The following is a 21,362-nucleotide window of genomic DNA, read 5'->3' on the forward strand; positions in this document are numbered from 1 at the left end:
CTTCTTCCACACCTGAGTTTGTAGGACAGCGTGAAGTCCTCCATGTGTGGTCTCTGCTCTTTCCAGGGCAAGCTGGAAGGGAAGGAAAAGTCCCCACATGCCTGAGCAGACTTGAGAAGGGGATCCCAGCAGTGGAGAGCTGTAGTAGCCTGGATTTTTCCATGTCCCAGGGCCTCTGTCCCTAAAAGCCCGGGTGCAGCTGGGGTGAGGTCTGAGGCATACTCTCAAGGCAGGGGGTCAGGGGCAGCCAGATTCAGCCACGTGGCCTCTCTCTTGAGCATGAATACAAGTGCCCCAACCTGCAACCACATGGAAAGCAGAAACCAAACTCCAGCAAGTGAACGGACTGGTGGGAAACCTGTTTTGCAAGTGGAAGTGCCAGAGGAAACTCTAAACTCAGAGGTTCTAAAATGGAAAGTTCCTTACACATCACCCAGTCCAACCCCTTAGGAAGCCAAAAACCAGAGAAGGCAGGGAGCTGCCCAAGGTTACACAGTGAGCTGGTGACGCAGCCTGGAGCCAAAGCCAGGCCTCCCAACCCCAGGTCTAGGGGCTCTGTGCCCTGTGATGCAGAACCCCTGTTCTGCGGGAAAACTCCATGTTGCAGATGAAGAAAGGGACAAGGATTTCTGTGCCATGCAATTATCTTTGCACCTGGACTTCACACTCTGGAATTTCATAGTGGGCGCTCATCCCTATCACTTACTTGGGATGATGCCCATTGCCCTGCCCCATAAAGCTGCAGCCTTATTTATTGCCCCAAACAGCCCCAGCCACTTCTGAGATAGACGGTAACAAGAGTAGCCATTATTTATCGAGCACTGTATTGGTCAGGGTTTTCCAAAGAAACAGAAGAGAAAAGGAGAAAGAGAGAAGAGAGATTTATTTTAAGAAATTGGCTCAACATGATTATGGGAGCTGGCAAGTCTGAAATCCTGAAATCTTCAAGGCGCGCTGGCAGGCTGGAAATCCAGCAGGAGTACATGCTGCCAGCTCGAATTCAAAGGCCGTCTAGAGGCAGAATTCCTTCTTCTTCGGGGGACCTCGGTCTTCCTCTACGGGCTTCAATTGTCTGGTCGAGGCCCACTCACATGATTGGAAGATAACTGCTTTACTCAAGGTCTACTGATTTAAATATTAATTACATCTGAGGGGAAGCAGCGTTTGCCACCCCAAAATATGCCTTTGGGGATATTGATGATTTTAAGCTGATTAGTTTCAAGAAACAAAAGACTCGGGAAAAACTTCTAACCTACCTTCTACCTGCCTAAAAGAATTTAGATAGAGGACCTGCTCCACGACGGGAGCCATTATCATCGATAACTATAGTTTAATAGGAACTAGTGTGTGAGAGACAGGGAGGAGCCTCACAAGGCCCACTTGACCGAAGAACTCTCTGTGTCCCATTGCTAACGACAGTCCAGCAAACACGCATCTACCACACATCTGCTTTCCCTTCTCCCTGTGAATTGCCTTCCTGCCCTTTGAAGTCCCAAACCACTACTCCTTAGCTCAAGCTGGCATTTAAGCCTTACCTGCCAAATCTATCCTGGAGACCCATACTCTTGTAGAATTCCTGTATGTACACATATAATCATTTTGGTCACTTTCTCCTATTAATCTACCTCATATTTATTTGATTATTAATCCAACCACAAGCACTTAGAAAGGTTGGAGAAATTTTTTTTTCTCTCACACACATCTAAAAAAATAACTTCATATCAACATCTCAACTGGTGTTTGACCAAATAGCTGAGTACCATAACCTAGACAAGTGACACATGAAACTAACCATCACAGCTGAGGTTGGTGTGGCGCAGTGGATTGAGCACCAGATTGCAAACCAAAAGGTCACCGGTTCGATTCCCAGTCAGGGTACATGCCTAGGTTTCAGGCTAGGTCCCCAGTAGGGGGTGTGCAAGAGGCAACCACACATTGATGTTTCTCTTTCTCCCTCCCTTCCCCTCTCTCTAAAAATAAATAAATAAAATATTTAAAAATAAAAATAACCATCACAAGGCCTTGCTTTGTGCCAGGCACTCGGATAATCTCTGCAACACCATATGAGAGAGCCATTATCATCTCCATCTTATGGAAGACAAAACCAAGGGCTTAAGCCCACAGAGTTGTGAACCAAGCCTAGAACCTCAGTCTCTCCTCTCCTGTTCATGACTTCCCCCTACCTCACTACTTCCTCTTGCTCAGTTGCTAGAGCAAAAAAAAAAAAAAAGGTGCTTCCAGGATACAGGTTCTTGGTTGCTGATGCACTTTAGAATCATGGGGGGAAAAAGATTTAAAAAACAAACAAAAACAAGTATTCAGACCCTACTCCCAGAGGCGGCGCCCTCAGCATCAGTATTGTAACCTCCCCCAAGTGACCAAGTGATTCTAGTGTGAATAAGGCTGAGAGAACCCCTGTTCTAGGAGGCGAGGCGGTGAAAGGCACGAGTACTCCTTTGAGGAGTGTGGATTGCCCTACAGAACATACATAACCAAAAGGAAATAAAGTAGCGATAAAATAGCCTGTGAGGAAACTAGCAAATATATTTTATCTCTCAGCATGTAATTAGCCATTTCCCTCTCATTCTGAAGTAGCTTACAGTGAGTACTTCCTTAATGACTTAAGTGGGAATACAAAAGAGTGAAGTTAAGTATAATCCATTCAGGCAATAAGAATTTGGTGAACAACTGCTGAGTGTCGGGCACTGTGCCAGGCAGCCAGCAGCAGATCTAACGAGGTTAGATCTTTAGCTGGCTAGCCGTGCAGTGGGCAGTCAGAACCTCCAAACAATATGGAGACTGCAATGACAGAGACCTGTCCCAAAGGTCCCGTAGTCTAGAGATGATGACCAGCCACAGACTGGGCAAGTAAAATGGGCTTGATACTGCGAAGTCTGTATTTTCAGAGACTTAGCCCTGAATGGACATCCCGTCCTTGGTCATCAAGGCCTCAGAATGCTTATAGCAGCCAGTCCCCTGTTAATGGAACCAGCCAGGGCTCCCAGATGCTCTCTTGGACCCATTTCCTCTTCCACTAGTCCTTGGTGAAATGAGAAAACGTTTAGAGACTCTTGGTGTTAAAATGTCCCCTCTTTTCTGAACTGATCACAGAATGTGGTTTTGCTAATGTCCTGATGTTTCAAAGTAACAATTGATAAGTATGTTGTTTTCCCATTAACTGTTGGGCTACTTCATGGCTTCAAGAACTCCAAAAGCCTAAGAACCACCACACCAGCCAATGGCCTGGGGCTTCATATGAGCGAGATTCTCTGGGAACCTCAGCTTCCGCACCCAGACTTGTTCTCACTCTGTCCATCCCTGGGCTGCCTGAATAAACCACACGACACACACAGATCGTCAGCTCTTTGAAGAGGATGTCTGTGTTTTGGAGCATGATTGGCAGAATAGTTGAACTGGGTATTTCCAGGTATTTATTAGGAACAAATAAATACAATTTTGTACAATTAAGGTAGGAAATGAGGACACATTAACTTTGCTTCTACTTGAACCTGGACTTCGCGGACTGTACATCCCTGACTAAACTGGAGGGGTGAACCACAAACCTTGTTTTCTGTCCCACAGGCCTGGGACACTGGTTCTTCATTGATGTGGCCCTTTGTAAGGTCAGATCGACTGAGAAAAGGGCTCACCTATGGTAAGAGGGGCTACTAATACATCAAGGTAAATCTCCTACAACAAATAAAGTGGTCTTTGATGGGCAAGAACCCAAGGTATGCAACAAGAAAAGTGAGTAACCTTGGGCAGGGGGAGGGGTGCTCCCCTCTCTGCCTTCAGATTCTACAAGTTCAAAAGCTGCCTCCAGCGTGGATCCAGCTCTGGAGGTCGATGGGCCAGTCCCGCCAACATCACGAAGGGAATGGACTTGACCATGGTCCTGCCAGGATCAAAGAAAAAGAACCAGGAAATCTGTACTTCCAAGGAGCGTAGACCTATGTTCCAGTGAAGAGGAGGACCTCCAACAGAAACCATAGATATTTTCTCCCTTAAAAAAAAAAGTGACTAAGAATTCCTTTTATAATCACGAAACACGCCTTATCAAAACCAGAATAAAAAGAACAATATAGATGGGGTGGGGGGATTAGAAAGAAATGAGGACCACTTTGGAGGCATTACACCATCCACGAAAACAGGAAATTTGAAAGCCAATACCAAGAGGAATCATCCTGTTTTTGTCATTCCTCAACTTTGCAAAACCTGATTCCATTTCACCCTGCATATTATCAATAATAAAGGGCACCAACTTGTAAGTGAAATGGGCCGAGATCCTGCATTAACGGCAGGGCCAAGGAAGGGTCCCAACACCTGAAGAGCGTCTGGGCTACCGCCAGGCGGCGCCCTGATTTCAGCTCGCGCGGCCGCCAGCTTTTCCCTCCCGGCAGGTCCCGGGGGCAGGTCCCAGGGCAGGGCATCCACCCACATCGTGCCCAAGGCGATGTGCCAAGCGCCCGCGGACCGCGGAGAAGCTCGACCCCAACAGAGAGGTACCGGCTGCTTTGACCCCCAAATTCCTAGTAGATGGCCCAAGGAACGACGGGCTTCAGGGAGGACATTGGCACGGCCCTCGCCTCCTTACGACCTCGGAGCCCGAAAGGGCGTAAGGAGACTTCGGAGCTGGGCCGGAGGAAAGAAAGCAAGACTGTCGAAAAATGAAGGGACCTCGCACTGGAAAATGCGTTTCTTGAAGGAGAAGGCTCCAGAACCCCGACCTTCTTCCCCCTTCCCAGACCACCTTGCCCTCTGCTCCGCCCTCCCCCAACCCTCCTTCCTCTTCCCTCTCGGGGCGAAAGCAGAAGTGTGCCTGAGTCCGGAGGAAACCGACGGGCCGGAGCTGCCAGGGTTCCCAGCGCCCGCAGGAGGGAGAGCCCGCCAGCTCGGCGCCGACTCAGCCGCAGGGAAGTGCGAGGCTCGCCAGAGGTCGCTGTGGGGCGGGCTGGCAGCGCCGCGTGAAACCGCTCGCTGTCTGGTTTAGACTCATAGAGGCCAAGTGACCTGGAGCCCAGGGGCGGGGGAGGCTCTCCTGGCTCCTACACCTGGGCAGGTTCTCTCTCCTGGCAGCTGCTACACCCCCAGCTCCTTGAAAGGTGAATAAATAAATAGGTACCATAGTCACCAATTTTTACATATATTTTTCATTGAATTCATGGGTGTGATATTCATTAATAAAATTATATGGGTTTCAGGTGTACAATTCTACAATGTAGCAGTAATATATCATCTGTGTATTGTATTGCGTGTTCACCACCCCAAGTCAAGTCTCCTTCCATCGCCATTTATCCCCCTTTTACCCTCTTCAACCTCCCCCCTTTCCCTCTGGTAATCACCATACTGTTGTCTGTGAGTTTTGTTGTTTTGTTAAATCCCTTAACCTTTTAACCCATCCTCTAGTCACCAAATATTGGTGGAGCACCTGCTAAGGCCAGGAAATGTCTTTGCCACTGGGGAGAAATTAGCGAACAAAACCAAGCCCCTGCACTGGTGAGATTTATATTATTTTTTCTTTTTTAAAAGACTAGAAATCTAGAATGACAGAAAGCAGACCATTGGTTGCCTGGGAGGTATGAGCTGTAAAGGGGCACAAGGGAACTTGTGGAATGACAGAAATATACAATACCTTTATTGTACAGACGTTTTGCAGATGTGCACAACTGTCAAACTCACTGGGTTGTGCGCTTTATTTTTTCCCCCTTAGGACTAAATTGTATCCCAATTTAATGCTTCTGTAGAGTTGACAATACTGTGCTCATTTTCCTCAATATATGAGTCTATCCTTTCTCCTACTTATTCTCTATTAAACGTTTTCATTAATGTATATATTCATTTTCTTTTCTTTAAAGATTTTATTTATTCATTTTTAGAGAGAGGGGAAGGGTGAGAAAGAGAGGGAGAGAAACATCGATGTGCGAGAGATACATCAATTGGTTGCCTCTCGCACGCCCCCAACTGGGGACCTGGCTGGCAAGCCAGGCATGTGCCCTGACTAGGAATCAAACCAGTGACCTTTCAGTTCCTTGGCTGGCACTCAGTCCACTGAGCCACACAAGCCAAGGCTATTCATTTTATTTTATTATTTATTTATTTTCCCTACTTTTCCCATCTACCTCCCCTTTAACAACTGTCAGCTTGTTTTCTATATATATGGGTCTGTTTCTGTTTTGTTTATTCCTTCATCTTGTTTTAGATTCCACATATAAATGAGATCATATGGTATTTGTCTTTCTCTGTCTGACTTATTTCACTTAGCATAATATCCTCTAAGTCCATCCATGTTGTCACAAATGGCAAGCTTTCATTCTTTTTTATTGCTGAATAATGTTCCATTTGTATGTATATACCACATCTTCTCTATCCATTCATGTGCTGATGGACATCTACCTTGCTTCCACATCTTGGCTATTACTAGTAATGCTGCAATGAACATAGGGGTGGATCTGAAGTCTGTCTGGAAAAAGTCCAACCATTGTTAAGCTAATGAGAACAGTTTATGCCACATCGATATAACCTGGCAGCCAACGAGACTGGACTAGAATGCACATGTGTGAACAATGATGACTTCACTGTACTAGTCAGTAGGGGCGGTAGACACAGTTGAGTGACCATGTGTACTGTGTGACTGTTGCATTCAAAATGACTGAGCGAGTAGAGCAATGAATGAATCTGCATCAAATTTCGCATCAAGCTTCAACATTCCTCTACAGAAACTATTCAGATGATTCAGAAGGCTGTAGCTATGGGCAACTGGGGATTGGCAGCTTCATCACAACAACATTCCTGCTCATGCATCACATCTCATGCAGAGTCTTTTGGTGAAACATCAAATCACCCAGGTGACTCAGCCCCCACAGCCCAGATTTGGCACCTTGAGACTTCTGGCTTTTTCCAAAACTAAAATCACCTTTGAAAGGGAAGAGATTTCAGACTCAATGAGATTCAGGAAAATATGATGGGGCAGCTGATGGCAATTGGGAGAACTGTGTGAGGTCCCAAGTTGCCTACTTTGAAGGGGACTGAGGCATCATTGTCCTATGTACAATATTTCTTGTATTTTGTATCTTCTTTAATAAATGTCTTTATTTTTTATATTACATGGCTGGATACTTTCTGGGCAGACCTCATATGTCTTTTTTAATTAGCGTTTTTGTTTTCTTTGAACAAATGCCCAGAAGTGTAATTGTTGGATTGTATGACAGTTGTTTTCAATTTTTTGAGGAACCTCCATGCTGTTTTCCATAGTGGCTGCACTAATTTACAATCCCATCAGTAGTGTATGAGGGTTTCTTTTTCTCCACATCCTTGCCAAAACTTAACTTGCTGATTCATTGATGATAGCCATTCTGACAGGTGTGAGGTATCAATAATTCTCATTATGGTTTTAATTTGCACTTCTCTGATGATTAGTGATGTTGAGCATCTTTTCATATGTCTGTTGGCCATGTGTATATCCTCTTTGGAGAAGTGTCTATTCAGGTCCACTGGCCGTTTTTTAATTGAATTGTTTGGTGTTAAGTTGCATCAGTTCCTTATATGTCTTGGATGTTAGCCCCTTATTGGATGTGTCATTGGTGAGTATCTTCCCTCAGTCAGTGGGTTATCTTTTCATTTTGTTGATGGTTCCTTCACTATGCAAAAACTTCGTAGTTTGATGTAGTCCCATTTATTTATATTTTATTTTGTTTCTCTTGCCCAAGAAGACATCCCAACAGATATTACTAAGGGCAATGTCAGAGACTCTACTGCCTGTTTTCTTCTAGGAGTTCTATGGTTTCAGGTCTTACAATTCGAGTCTTTAATCCGAGATTTATATTCTGTTGTGGGGGCAGTGAGGGACGCAAGGGAGATAGGAAATAAACAAAATAGAAGTAGTAAAAAACAGTAACTAAGTAGATATCAGAGGGGATAGATGGTATGGAGCAAAACGAAGCAGAGTTCTTACTTTACACAGGGTGTCAGGCAAGGCTTCTCTTATCAGAGGGATATACTTCAGCAGCTGCCTGAAGGAAGGGGTGAGGGCAGCCTAGAAGCTGTCTGATAAAAGAGCAAAAAAAAAGGAACACTTCACACTTGTATTAAATGAATGAGGGTTGGTTTTTTTTTTTAAGATTTTATTTATTTATTTTTAGAGAAAGGGAAAAGGAGGGAGAAAGACAGGGAGAGAAGTTAAAGAGATCAGGTTGCCTCTCGTACACACCCTGAACCCACAACCCAGGCATGTGCCCCAACTGGGAATCGAACCGGTGACCTTCTGCTTTGTGGGATGATGCCCAACCAACCGAGCCACACCGGTCAGGGGTGAATGAGTTTTTAAGACATGACACCACACTGGGCGATGGCCTCTCTGATGCAGCCTAGACACCCTCTCTTCACACCCATCTGTCCCCCTTTATCCACCATGCACTCAGCCATCCCTTTAGTCAGCAGTCCTCAGGTACCTACCTGCTCTGTGCTGGACCTTATTCTGGGTGTATTTCATTCCCATATCCCCTACAGTCAGGATTTGGAAATCGAAGAGACTTCCTTGGAAGGAAAAACGGCCTTTACACTCGCTCTGGTGGACCCGGAGAATGGAACAGCCCGCAGTTTAAGTGTGGTCACCCTTTGAACCAAAGCCTCAGCCTGGGACGCCACACCAGGCATTTGGGTATGGTGGTCAGGAGCTAAATCAACTGAGTCTTAACCAGCCCCATCCCTTACCAGCTCTAGGACCCTGGAATAGTATTTACCTGTGTGCCCAAGCTTTCACATCTGTGAAATTAAGCTAATAATAATAATACCTAACACCTAAGGGTCACCAGGGAATTTTCTGTGGTGACTGAAAAATCCCATGTCTTGATTGATATTTGGGTTATAAAGATGTATGTATCACCGAAAGTCAGAAAACTCAAGATTTATGTGTTTATTGTATGTAAAATATTCCTCAATTTTTTTTTTTTTTAAAGAGGAAGAAAACCATGGGCCTTAACAATAAGTGTCCTGAAGAATTTGAAGAAAAAGGAATTTGGGAGGAGGGGGGCTGCTCCAGGGCCCCCAGGAGGAGATGTACTCTCACAGCCATGAGCTCCCGGAGGCAGAACCCCGTTGGACTTTGCTTTGTTCTTCTCTCCACCTCAGTGCCCAGTACAGTACAGAGCATGACAAGCTTTACTGAGCACACAGCCAAAGAGGAGGTGAGGGGACAGTCTCCTCTGAAGCTCACAACAGACAGGAAGGACAGAATGTGGCAGAGCAAAGCCTTGGAGTGATGCCAAGTCCCAGCGCAGGAGAGTCAGCTCTGCAGGCCTGCGAGACTGCTGGGCCTGCAGGACCCCGGCTCCCATCACTCAGTCTCTGCCAGTGCTGCAGGCAGAGGGGCAGGAGCATAGTTGGGAAGATTAAGGACATGAGTTTGGAGGTGGCCTAGCAGAGGTACTGATTATCTCCTGGCTAGGTGAGCCCAAGGGCTTCCTGGTTTTCTCCTATCAAACTTATCTTTTGAGGCTTCTTATCTGGTTCCTATAAATCTTGGCCCCCAGACCATCTTTATGCAAAGGATCACCCTTATCTCAAATACCAGAGCTCCCCCCTTGATATCCTAAAGTCCATGGAGTTTAAAGGAAGAGAGGCAGATCCCTTGCTGCTGAGTTTTGCAGTCCCAGAGCAGCCCATTCCTGAAATGACTGATAGCAGACCTGACCTCGCCCATTATACCTGTCCCAGCATGAGAAGAAATCACAACAAAATTCCTGTATAACCTTGGAGGGAAAAAAAGAAGGCATTTCTACCTATGGCCTAAATCCAGAAGCCATAAAATCAGACTGGTAAATTCAACTAAATAAAAATCTTTTAAATACTTGATTATAGAAATCACTGTAAGCAAATTCAGAAGACAACAAACTGGGAAAACATTTTTCAATTCATTTAACAGAATAAGAGCTTAATTTCTCCTATAAATCAACAAAGACAAAGCCCCAAATTGAAAAAACAACAAAAGCTCTGAAAAGAAAGCTATAGGTAAATGACTCTTAAAATTAAAAAATTCTCAGTCTCACAATGAGAGAAATAAAACCGTATAAAATTGTTGATATTCAACAATTAAGTTTACCTAAGAAAACAGCAACTTCATACAGCTAATGTTAATACAAATTAAAACATTGAGCTACTAGTTTTATCCTTTTGTACTGGCAAAGATTAAAAGGTTTGTTAACAACTTGTGTTGGCAAAACTCTGGGGAAACAGGGACGCTGAGGGCAGAAGGCTAATTTGTACCATATGGAAGGTGATTTGACAGTTGTCTCTCAAATGACAAATGTAAATAGGCTTTGATCCAGCTATTCTGCTACAAAATTATTCTACAGATGCACTCACGTACCTGGATACACACAGTTATTCACCACAACAATGTAATCTCAACAATTAGAAAAACCAAAATGGGCATCTATTGGTACACTGGTTAAATAAATCATGATACATCCATTCACACACACGACAAAGCGTTTGTCGAAATAGAGTGTGGACTCTCTTTAGGTATTGATTTAAAATGATTGCTAAGATACACTGATATCAGTCTAAGATACACTGATACACTGATAGGTTTTTTAAACCCGAACAGACAAGGGTCAGGACATGTGTATGGTAAGTTACCATCTGCATGAACAAACATAAAGGTGTGTGTTATGGTATCTGGAAAAACTGACAAAATTTGTGGTGCCTAAAAAGGGGAACTTGGGTGGCTGGAAAATAGTGGTGGGAGGAAAATATTGCATTGAATACTGTTTTACGTCTTTTGAGTTTTGAACCTTGTGAATAATTACCCATTCAAAACAAACAACAAATGAAACAGCCAGCCCTGGCAGGGCTCTCGGTGTACCCCACCGAAATACCACACTCTAACCAAAGCATTAGCAGAACAAGATTAGGCAGATGGATAAGCTCAGCCAGAGGGTCCCTCCCCCAAAGTCTGCCCTATTCTTGTGATGTATATTGTCTCAGGACTTTTTTCTCAGCAAAGACCTGTGGAAGCATTTGATAACACTAGACTTAGGGTCTTAGGCAGATGCTGGTCTGAACTTCCTGAGTGCCTGCTGGGTGGGCCCTGGCCCTGAAGCACTGATGAGACTTCCTAAAGTAGGAAACCAGGGACCTGGTGACAGGAGCTTAGAGGCAGCTGGAGGAGACAAAACTAATTCAAGCCGGAGACTGAGTTAAGAGACGGAATGCTGCAGAGTGAGACTGGGGTGCTGACTGCCGAGAGACAACAGGTCAGCTAAGCCAGAGAAGAAGGCGATCTGCAGTGGACCAGGACATCAGCCTGGGTCTGGGAAGCAAAGGCGCAGGAGGCCCATTTACCATTGCTCCCATGATCCACTTCTGTGCTTCCAGTGTCTGCAACTGACTTCTGCAATGCTGGGGGTTCTGGCCCCCGAGGGGGCTGCATTCTTGCCAGGGGATACAACAAGAGTCCCATCAGACTACAAGCCACAGTTCCTCACCAGGGTCCTGTTGATGACAGGAGGCAAGAATAACTGACTCTGGGTGCCCTGACTGGTGTGGCTCGGTTGGTTGGGCATTGTCCCGCAAAGTGAAAGGTTGCCAGTTCGATTCCTGGTCAAGGCACATGCCTGGGTTGCAGGTTCAATCCCTGGTCAGTGTGTAAGAGTACTTGACCCTGACCAGAAAGAGGTAGAGCTGCTTTTATGTAATAGACAAGGGGAACACACATGGAACACATGGACCCATTTAGGTACCCTCTAGTACTCCCATTCAGAACTATGAATGGACATGTGTAGCAATCCCAGCCTGAAACAGATATGATTAAACCACCAGGTAAGCTACAACCTGCAAAGGTAATCCATGGGGGGCATTTAGAGTAAGTAGTAAAGGAGGGAGAAGGTAGTACCAGTTGTAACCCAGAGATCAGCTGCAGCAGTGGGGGCTGTAGTTGTCCAATTACCTCCTTTTCTGTTTTCCCTCAGAAGGAAAGGTGTTCAGGATCCATGGAGGAGCTTCTCCCTGGCCGTGTGTGGAAAAGCGCGTTTGTGCAGTGCAAGGGGATGAACTGAAGTAGCCACAAGAACATGCCCCTCAGACCTCCATCTGCTGGAATATCTGACCATCACAACCTCCCACAGGTGGCTGAGCTCAACAGGATCACTAAGGCAGGCCCATGTCCAAGAGACTGGGACTCCTCTGACAGGCAACTTTGGCTCAAGGACTCCTCATTGGCATAGCCAAAACTTTCTTAGACCTGTACTGCACTCTAAGACTTCCTCACTAACTTTCCTTCCTCCCCTCTCCTCCACACAGGCAAGACCTACGACACGGCCTGAAACTCTCCCAACCTTCTTTGGCTTCTAAATCATTTTCCCTGCCAGTTTTTTTCTTTTTTTAAGATTTTATTTATTTATTTTTAGAGAGAGGGGAAAGGAGGGAGAAAGAGGGGGAGAGAAACATCAGTGTGTGGTTGCCTTTCACGTGCCCCCTACTGGGGACCTGGCCCACAACCTAGGCATGTGCCCTGACTGGGAATTGAACTGGCGACCCTTTGGTTTGCAGACCAGCACTCAACTCACTGAGCCACACTAGCCAGGGCTCCTGCCATCTTTTCAATGTAAATTTCTTGATGTCTAACCTCAGCTATTGCCATGGTGTATAAAACTTAGTTCTGAGCTTCCTGGTATCAAAAGAAAAAATACTGGATTATTGTATGGTAGTCATTAGTGAACTTCATCAAATACTTTTAGTTTCCGCACTTCCATGCACATTATTAGGATTGCTTCCTTGAGCCATCAGAACCAAGGAAAGTCTGACAAACTCTCACAGCAGAGAAGATCCTAAGGAGACATGGCAGCCCATTGTAATGTGGTAGTGGCAGCCCGAATGGGATCCTGGATCAGAAAAAGGACATTAGGTAAAAACTAAGGATATCTGGATAAAGCATGGACTTCAGTTAATAATTATTTATCAATATTAGTTCAGCAATTGGAACAAATGTACTATACAAACCTAAGATAATAATAGAGAGGACAGTGGGAGTGGGGTATATGGGAACTCTTTACATAAGTCTAAAACTATTCTGAAAAATAGTCTATTTAAAATTTTTTTAAAGATGACAAATACCAATGCTGCACAGATGTCAACATTCTCCCCATAATGCTATAAAAATTAACAGAATTTTTTCAAAAAAAGCTCGAGTTTATGCTGGTACTTATACTAAGAAAATTTGACCCTGGATCTTTACGTCAGCACTGGTGTTCACTGCAATAGGCCATTTTTGTCTTCTATTGAAATTCTGTGTTCTTTGCGGCAGGACTGTTCCCTGTGTGACAGCTTTACTTGGTGATGGTAAATGAAAGATGAAGGTCAGAAAGCCAACCGGCCAGGTGACCCCTTAGGAATACACAGAAATACTAATAACAATCCTGGCTAATACATAGCATTTGCTATGTGAGCATTTCAATGATTAAAAAACATCCTTATGGGGTAAATACTATTATTTCCTTATGTTACATTGTGGAAACTGAGACACAGAGAATTTTAATAACTTGCTCAAACCATAGAGCAAGTAAATGGCCTGACTGGGACTTGAACCCAAGATAGCTAGCCCCAGACTCTATATCTAGACACTAGCATAGTGTGAGAAGCCAAATTGTAATAGAGAATTTCATGATACCTTATGAAATCAGGGGAAAAGAGAAGCTGGAGGGATGTTTTATACCAGTCATGATAAGTTGTCCCAACCCCACAGCGCAGTGTGTTTGTAGAGAAAGCGTAGCGTAGGGTTCAAAAATGCGGGCCCTGGCGCCAGACTGCCAGAGCCCACATCCCAACTCTGCCGCTGACTGGCTGTGTGATCGAGGCAGGTTCCCTTCTGTGGTAGGCAGAAAGAATAAGGACCCCTCCGAAGATGTCCTTGTCCTAACCTCCAGAACCTATGAAGATACTAGGTTATACAACAAAGGACAATTAAGGTTGCCAACGGCATTAAGGTGACCAATCAGCTGACCTTAAGGTAGGGAGATTGTTCTGGGTTCTCCAGGTAACTTAATATAATCACGAGGGTCCTCACAAGTGGATCAGGGAGGCAGAAGAGAGATTCATTCAGTTAGAGTCAGAGAAGGAGATATGACAGCAGGAGCAAGGATCAGAGTGATGATATATGATAACTCGACCCATCATTACTGACTTGGAAGCTTGAAGGCGACCATGAGCCCGGGGATGCAGGCAGCCTCTAAAAGCTGGAAAATGGAAGGAATAGTTTTTTTCTGTAGAGCCCCTGAAGGAACCAGCCTTGATCACTGCTTGATTTCAGTCCAGAGAGGCCCGTTTCAAACCTCTGGCCTCTAGAAATATGAGAGAATAAATTTACGTTGCTTTAAAGCCACTAAGTTTATGATGTTTTGTTATAGCAGCAATAAAAAACTAATACACCTTCTTTGTGCCTCAGTTTCTGGGTCAAATGGAGAAAGTAAAATTATCTCATAAGGTTATTGTGAGGATTAAAGGAGAGAATGTAGGTGAAACTCTTAGAAGAGTGCCCAGTATACAGTAAGTTGCTCAATAAAGGTTGGAAAAATAATAAATATAAATAACTGAGAGGCGGGACCGCAATGGGTGCTGAAAACATTAGGTAAAATGTTGTTCAGGAACAGGATGTTAAAACAGTGACCGAGGGTTACCCCATAGTTTACATTCTAATTGCAAAAGGGAGAAGTGCCTTGACAATGGAGAGATCGGGCAACTACCATCTGAACTCTGTCTTCAACCATAAGATCACCAACGGTGGGACGACCTGCTGTTGATCTCCCTCCTGGTAAGAGGCTACATGAAGTACAACATCACCTCTGAAATACTTCTTACCAGAAAAGTCACCCCAAATCTAATCAAGCTATAGAGCTGACTTTCAGTTTGCAGGAAATGCAAGAAATAGAGGAAGAAGTCCAATAACATGCTGAAACATTGAGACAAATCCTGAGTGTGGCGACAGTCTACAAGTTGTCTCTTCAGAAAGTCTGGGTCATGACCTGACCGGCGTGGGTCAGGTGGTTGAGTGTCATCCCTGGGAAGTGAAGGGTCGCTAGTTCAATTCCTGGTCAGGGCACATGCCTGAGTTGCAGGGCCCAGTCCCCAGCTGGGGCATGTGTGAGAGGCAACTGATCGATGTATCTCTTCCTCTTTTTCTCCCTCCCTACCCCCCTCTGTAAATGTAAGTAAATAAAATCTTAAAACAAAATCTGTGTCATGAAATTTAAAAGGTTGGGAGGGAAGTGTTTGTCTACTCCACATGGTGATGCAGGAGCCCAGGCCACTCCCATCTGTGATGCTGCCCTCACTAACATGCCTCCTATAAGGAAGGGGAAGAGAGTGAGCAGGATCTGCAGGCTGGCTTTTAATAGGCCACCCCTGAAAATGGTATACATCAGCTTCCACTTGCATTTCTTTGGCCATAATTTCATCTGGCCCCTATCTAAGTGCAAGAGGGCTGGGAAATGTGGCTGGAAGCTTGGGAAAAACAGGAAAGGTGATTGGTGAGCAACTAGCCAGTCTCATCACACACACACCACTGACCCTCCCATGGTGCAGGTCTCAGCCTGGCCTCTGCTAGACAATCCCGAGCTGGGCACACCCTCAGTTCCATGCTATTCTTTGGTCTGAGATGGACCAGCAACCCAGTGTCCTACTTTCTCCCCTCACCCCCAACAGCCAGTCAATCACCAAATATGATTGTCTCCACCCTTAACATATCTTCAAATGACAATCACCTCTCTGACTGCAACTGGCAGAACTTAGTGCATCAGCCTCCTGTATGGCCTCATTTTATGCAAGGCTTCTCGACGAGCTTATATTTTTGTACAATTGAGCAAACAAATAAATGGAAAAGATAATGTAAGATGATGACAGGTGCTGTGAAGGAACCAGAGGCTGAAATGATAAAGAATGATTATTTGGGATAGGGAAGAGCAGCTGATTTATTTAAGGCAGTCAGTGATGGTTGCACTAAAGAGAAAGCTATAGCAATAATATTACCCAGAATTGTCCAGAAAAGCAGTATATCCATTTTAGTGTGCTATTGCAGAACCCTGCCCCTCCCCCTTCAAGTGGTGGATTCTATATTCCCTGCACCTGAACTTGGACAGGTCTTTTGACTTGCTCAACTAATAAAATACAACAGAATTGATGCTTTGTTATTTCTGAGGCTGTCATGAAAGACAATACAGCTTCCACCTGAGTCTTTGGGGACGTTTTCCTAGGAACCCAGCTTCACGAACAACCAAGGCTCCCAGGCTTCAGCCCCAGCTTCGCTCATAGATGACTGTCAGCACCAGCTTGCCAGCCGTGGGAGCGAGCGTCTTGGAAGCAGATCCTCAGTTCTCAGTTGATTTGCCCCAGTCGATGCTGCAGGGAGCAAAAATGCATCTTCCCAGCAAGCCCTGCTCAAATTACAGATACATAAGCAAAACAGATGACTGCTGTTTTAAAGCCACTGAGGTTGGAAGGTTTCATTACAGAGCAAAATACTGAGCTGAGGCCTAAATACTGAGGAGCCTGCCATGAGGAAATCTTCACAGAGCATCTTAAGCGTTACCAACAACAATCCCATGGCTCTAAGACGGGAGCAAGCCTGGCACAGCGAAGGAACAGACAAGGCCACGTGGCTGAGGGGAGAGCAGTAAGACATGTGACTGCAGAGAAAGGCGGCGCCACTTTAGGCAGAGTCTTGTGCACCGTGATCAGAAGTTTGAAATGTATCCGAAGTTCAGCGGCAGCCTTTGGAGGGTGATGAGCAGGGAATCTGGCCTGTCCTTGAAAGGTGGCTCTGGTTGCTGTGAGGACAGTGATCTGTAGCAAGACACGAGTAGAAGCAGGGAGACCAGTCATCAGACCACTGCTGTTGTCCAGATGAACCCAATGTCACAAAGTGGTAAAGAGAAGAGGATAGATTCTGGGCATATTTTATACAGGCAGTAGGCCTTGCTGATAGATAGGATGAAGGGTGAGGGATTAGGAAAAATAAAGGCAAACTTCTAGGTTTTTCTCTCAAGCAACTAGGTGAGTAACAGTGTTACTGGCTGGATGGGGAAAGCTTGGGGAGGAGTAGGATGGGAGTGGGGAAAACATCCCTTTCCTTCAGGATATACAGTTTCTATGTGGTTATAGAAAGAATTCAAGCTGGTTAAATAATTCTCACTAAACACTTATGAGAAGGCGAGTACAAAGCTTCTGACTCAGGTGGGAGTGGAGATTCTAATAACTACTTGGCTTAAGAATTCCTTTCTTGCCCTGATTGGTGTGGCTCAGTGGATTGAGTGCCAGCCTGTAAACCAAAGGGTCACCGGTTCTATTCCTAGTCAGCGCACGTGCCTGGGTTGTGGGCCAAGTCCTCAGTAGGGTGGGCGTGAGAGGCAACCACACATTGATGTTTCTCTCCCTCTCTCCCCATCTCTAAAAAAAAAACAAAATCTTAAAAAAAAAAAGAATTCTCTAAAAAAAAAATAATTCTTTGTATTTGTTTGCTTACATAGCTTTAAGAGCTTCTATGCAGAGTGTGGTTGTTATAATTACTATGGCAAAGATCCCAGCTGGAAGCTAAAACACACCCAAAGGAGGAAATTGATCTCAGCATGTAGGGGACCCAGCCAAGCACTTCCCCCAAACCACACTTCATTAGCCAGTCTGGAGAAGAGTGCCTGAGTGACCGGGAGGAGGGAACCAGGCCTTAGGTGCTTACTGAAAGAATGGCTAAAATGTGTCGGGGGAATAGCCATGAACTTTTGGAAGGACTTTCATAGAAGGCAGACTTAGGCTGTTGGAAGCAGCTGCTGTATTTTCCTATGGGGAGACAGACAAGGAGGGGGTAAGGTGTGGCCCAAGAGGAGAGGAAGGAATCTTAGGCCAGGCCCTACCTATATGCCTTCCTTACCTTTCCCCTCCAGCACCAGTTCGAAGAGCGTGCCCAGTCCACTCACTGCTCTCACTCTAGAGAATGCAGCCTCAAAGCTCACCAGGAAACTGCTCTCTTCACCTAGTCTTCAGCAAGGGTCATCCACCTGTCCAGGTTTCTTGGAGATCCCTTACATGGCCCTGAGTTGGACTGATCGCCAGAGGGAAGAAGGGTAAGGGACAAAGGAGGGTAATCACAACAGCAGGGACAGGGCACTCAGCAGCCTTTGCTGATCCCCAAGGCAACTCAGAGTCCCAACACCACTGACTCCTCTCTCCTGTATTTTTCCTTTAAAAAATTTTTAAACTGATTCTAAAGAGAGAGAGAGGAAGGTGGGAGGAGAGAAAGAGAGACAGTGATCTGCTGCTCCACTCATCTATGCATTTATTGGCTGATTCTTGTATGTGCCCTAACCGGGGATTGAGCCCACAACCCTGGCATATCAGGGATGACACTCCAACCAACCGAGCTGCCTGGCCAGGGCCCTCCTGTATTTTTTCATGTTTGCTTCAGCTTTCCTCCCTGTTGTTCCCTCGATAGGCCCACAGTACTTACTATTTAAATACTACTCCTCCCCTTCCATCCCCAAAATATAGCAGGGAGTCTCAAGTTTAACCAAGAGCCCCCAAAGAGCCAATGTAACTCATACCTGTGCATTGCTTCATTTCTTAATTCACTGATTAATTGTTGAGCTCCCGAAGTGTGGTTGTTAAGGAGGCTGTTGCAGCAATCCAAGTGAGATATGATGGAGGCTTGACCAGTATGGTAGTACTAGTGGAAATAAGTGATTGGATGCTGGATATATTTTGAAAGATAGAGCAAACAGGATTCCCTGAAGGACTGGACATGAGGTATGAGAGAAAAGAAAGGAACTTCAAGTTCTTAGCCTAAGCATCTGGAAGGTCTGAAACAGGAAACACTAGATGACAAACACATTGAAAAAACTAAAACAAGGGGTCTACAGGAGCTACTATAGAGGACACAAGGACAAAATCAAGGGGGAGGGTAGAGGTAGGGGGGGAGGTGGGATTGGCTGGGGTGGGGTGGAGGGATGGGGAGAAAATGCAGACAATTGTAACTGAATAAAAATTTTAAAAAATTAAAAAAAGATAATAGAAAAGAAAAAAAGAGATTGATTTGGGGGCACATTAAGTTTGAGGTGCTTACATGGCATTTCAGTGGCAGTATTCAGCTAGCAGTTTGGATTGCTGACAAAGGTCCAGCCTGGAGATAAAAATGTTCAAAACCTTAGTCTGCCTTTCCATGCTCATAAGCAAAAAGAAATGGTGGAATCAGAGGGAGCCTGCAGGACTTCAGCCAACAACTATCAGGAAGTATAAAACTAACCAAGAGATCTAGAAATGTGGTTGGCATTGCCTGACAGAGTTAGAGAATGCCTTTTCTCAGAGACAAAATGAAACCATGTACCTAAGTATACTTTAGAGCTTCTAAGCTCCTTTACAGATGGCACCATCATTGACAGTGTCCGCAGTGGTCCTTGTCCCATAGACACTCTTGAATCATCTTACCCCCTGGAAATACCAGCGGCCTTACTAGATCCCTTCCTCCTACAGCCAACATCACTATTAAAATCCAAATACCCTTTCCTCCTTCAGTAAACTTCTTTTCTCCTTCCTTTCTTCACCTTGGGCTACCCCGTCTCCTATTTACAAAATAAAGCTGCCATGCCTGTTAACGAAAACAAACAGAAGGGAACCCAGCAATAACCAACCTTAAGTTTCTTATATATATTTTTTCATTTTCGAAAATGTGTTGTTTTAAGATGTTTGCTCTCAGTGTAATTATTGTTCTTTTTTTTGTTATTTGTTTTTTTCTCTTTGGATGCTTGGGTGTTCTTTCTTTCTCCCTTGGGTTTTTTTTTTTTTTTAACTGACTTTATTTTTTAGAGTAGTTTTATTTAATTATATTTTATTGACTATAGCTATTACAGTTGTCCTGATTTTTCCCCTTTGCTCCTCTCCACCCAGCACCCATCACTCCCTCAGGCAATCCCCCCACCATTGTTCATTTCCATGGGTCATGCATATAAGTTCTTTGGCTACTGCATTTCCTATACTGTGCTTTACATCCTCATGGCTATTCTGTAACTACCTATTGGTACTTCTTAATTCCCTCACATCTTCACCCATTCTCCCCCTCCCTCCTCCCATCTGGCAACCATCTGGTAACTTCTTTTCTCTTGCTGCTTTTAACATTCTTTATCTTTAACCTTTGGCTTTTTAATGATGATGTTTCTTGGAGTGGGCCTCTTTGCATCCATCATAATTGGGACTCTCTGTGCTTCCTGGACTTTCGTGTCTATTTCCTTCACCAAATTAGAGAAGTTTTCTTCCACTATATTTTCAGATAGATTTCCAGTTTCTTCCTCTTTCTCTTCTCCTTCTGGCACCCCTATGATGGGAATGTTGGACCTCTTGAAGTTGTCCCAGAAGCTGCTTATACTGTCCTTGTTTTTTTGGATTATCTTTTTGTTTTGCTCTATGTGGTTGTTTTTTGCTTCCTTTGTTCCAAATCATGGATTTGATTCTCAGCTTTATCCACTCTGCTGTTGTTTCTCTGCAAATTGTTCATTTCAGTTAGTGTATCATTCATTTCTGAGTGGATTTTTTTATGCTGCTGAGGTCTGCACTAAGTTCCTTGAGCATCCTTATGACCAGTGTTTTGAACTCTGCATCTGATAGATTGCTTATCTCCATTTTGCTTAACTCTCTTTCTGGAGTTTTGATCTGTTCTTTCATTTAGACCATGTTTCTTTGTCTCCTCATTTTGGCGGCCTCCCTGTGTTTGTTTCTATGGATTAGGTAGAGCTGCTTTGACTCCATGTCTTGGTAGTGTGGCCTAATGTAGCAAGTGTCCTGTAGGGTCCAGTGGCACAGCCTCCTCTATCACCCAAGCTGGGTACTTGAGGTGTGTCCTCCATGTGGTCTGAGTACACCCTCCTCTTGTAGTTGAGCCATGGTTACTATTGGTAGGTCAATGGGAGGCCAGTCAGCTGCAAGGACTGGTTGTGACCACTGACCACCAACCTCCACCATTTGTGGAGGATCAATTGTGCAGGGGCAGGGTGGTGGTGCTTCGATGTGGTCTGTACCTGTCCACTGGGTACAGTGGCCCTGGGATTTCCCAGATGGTTCAGGCCAAGGTCAGCCCCTACCTGTGTTTTGCCCAAGCATCCTGCCTGATCTGTAAAGCAATCTGAGATGGCTGCTACTTGTGCTGGGCTTGGAGATTTACAGGTGAAGCCAACCTGTGAATCTAATCTGGCTGCCAGGGCTCACTGAAGCCAGCTGTTGCTTGTTTGATGGGATTTAGAAGCCCATCCCAGCCATTCTTCTGGAAAAGCAGCTTAGCTGGGCCTGTAAATTGGGTGGGACAGAGCCTCTGGGGATCCCAAGGGGGGTCAAACAGC

Source organism: Desmodus rotundus, chromosome 8 (assembly GCF_022682495.2).
Source record: "Desmodus rotundus isolate HL8 chromosome 8, HLdesRot8A.1, whole genome shotgun sequence".
NCBI classification, from domain to species: Eukaryota; Metazoa; Chordata; class Mammalia; order Chiroptera; family Phyllostomidae; genus Desmodus; species Desmodus rotundus.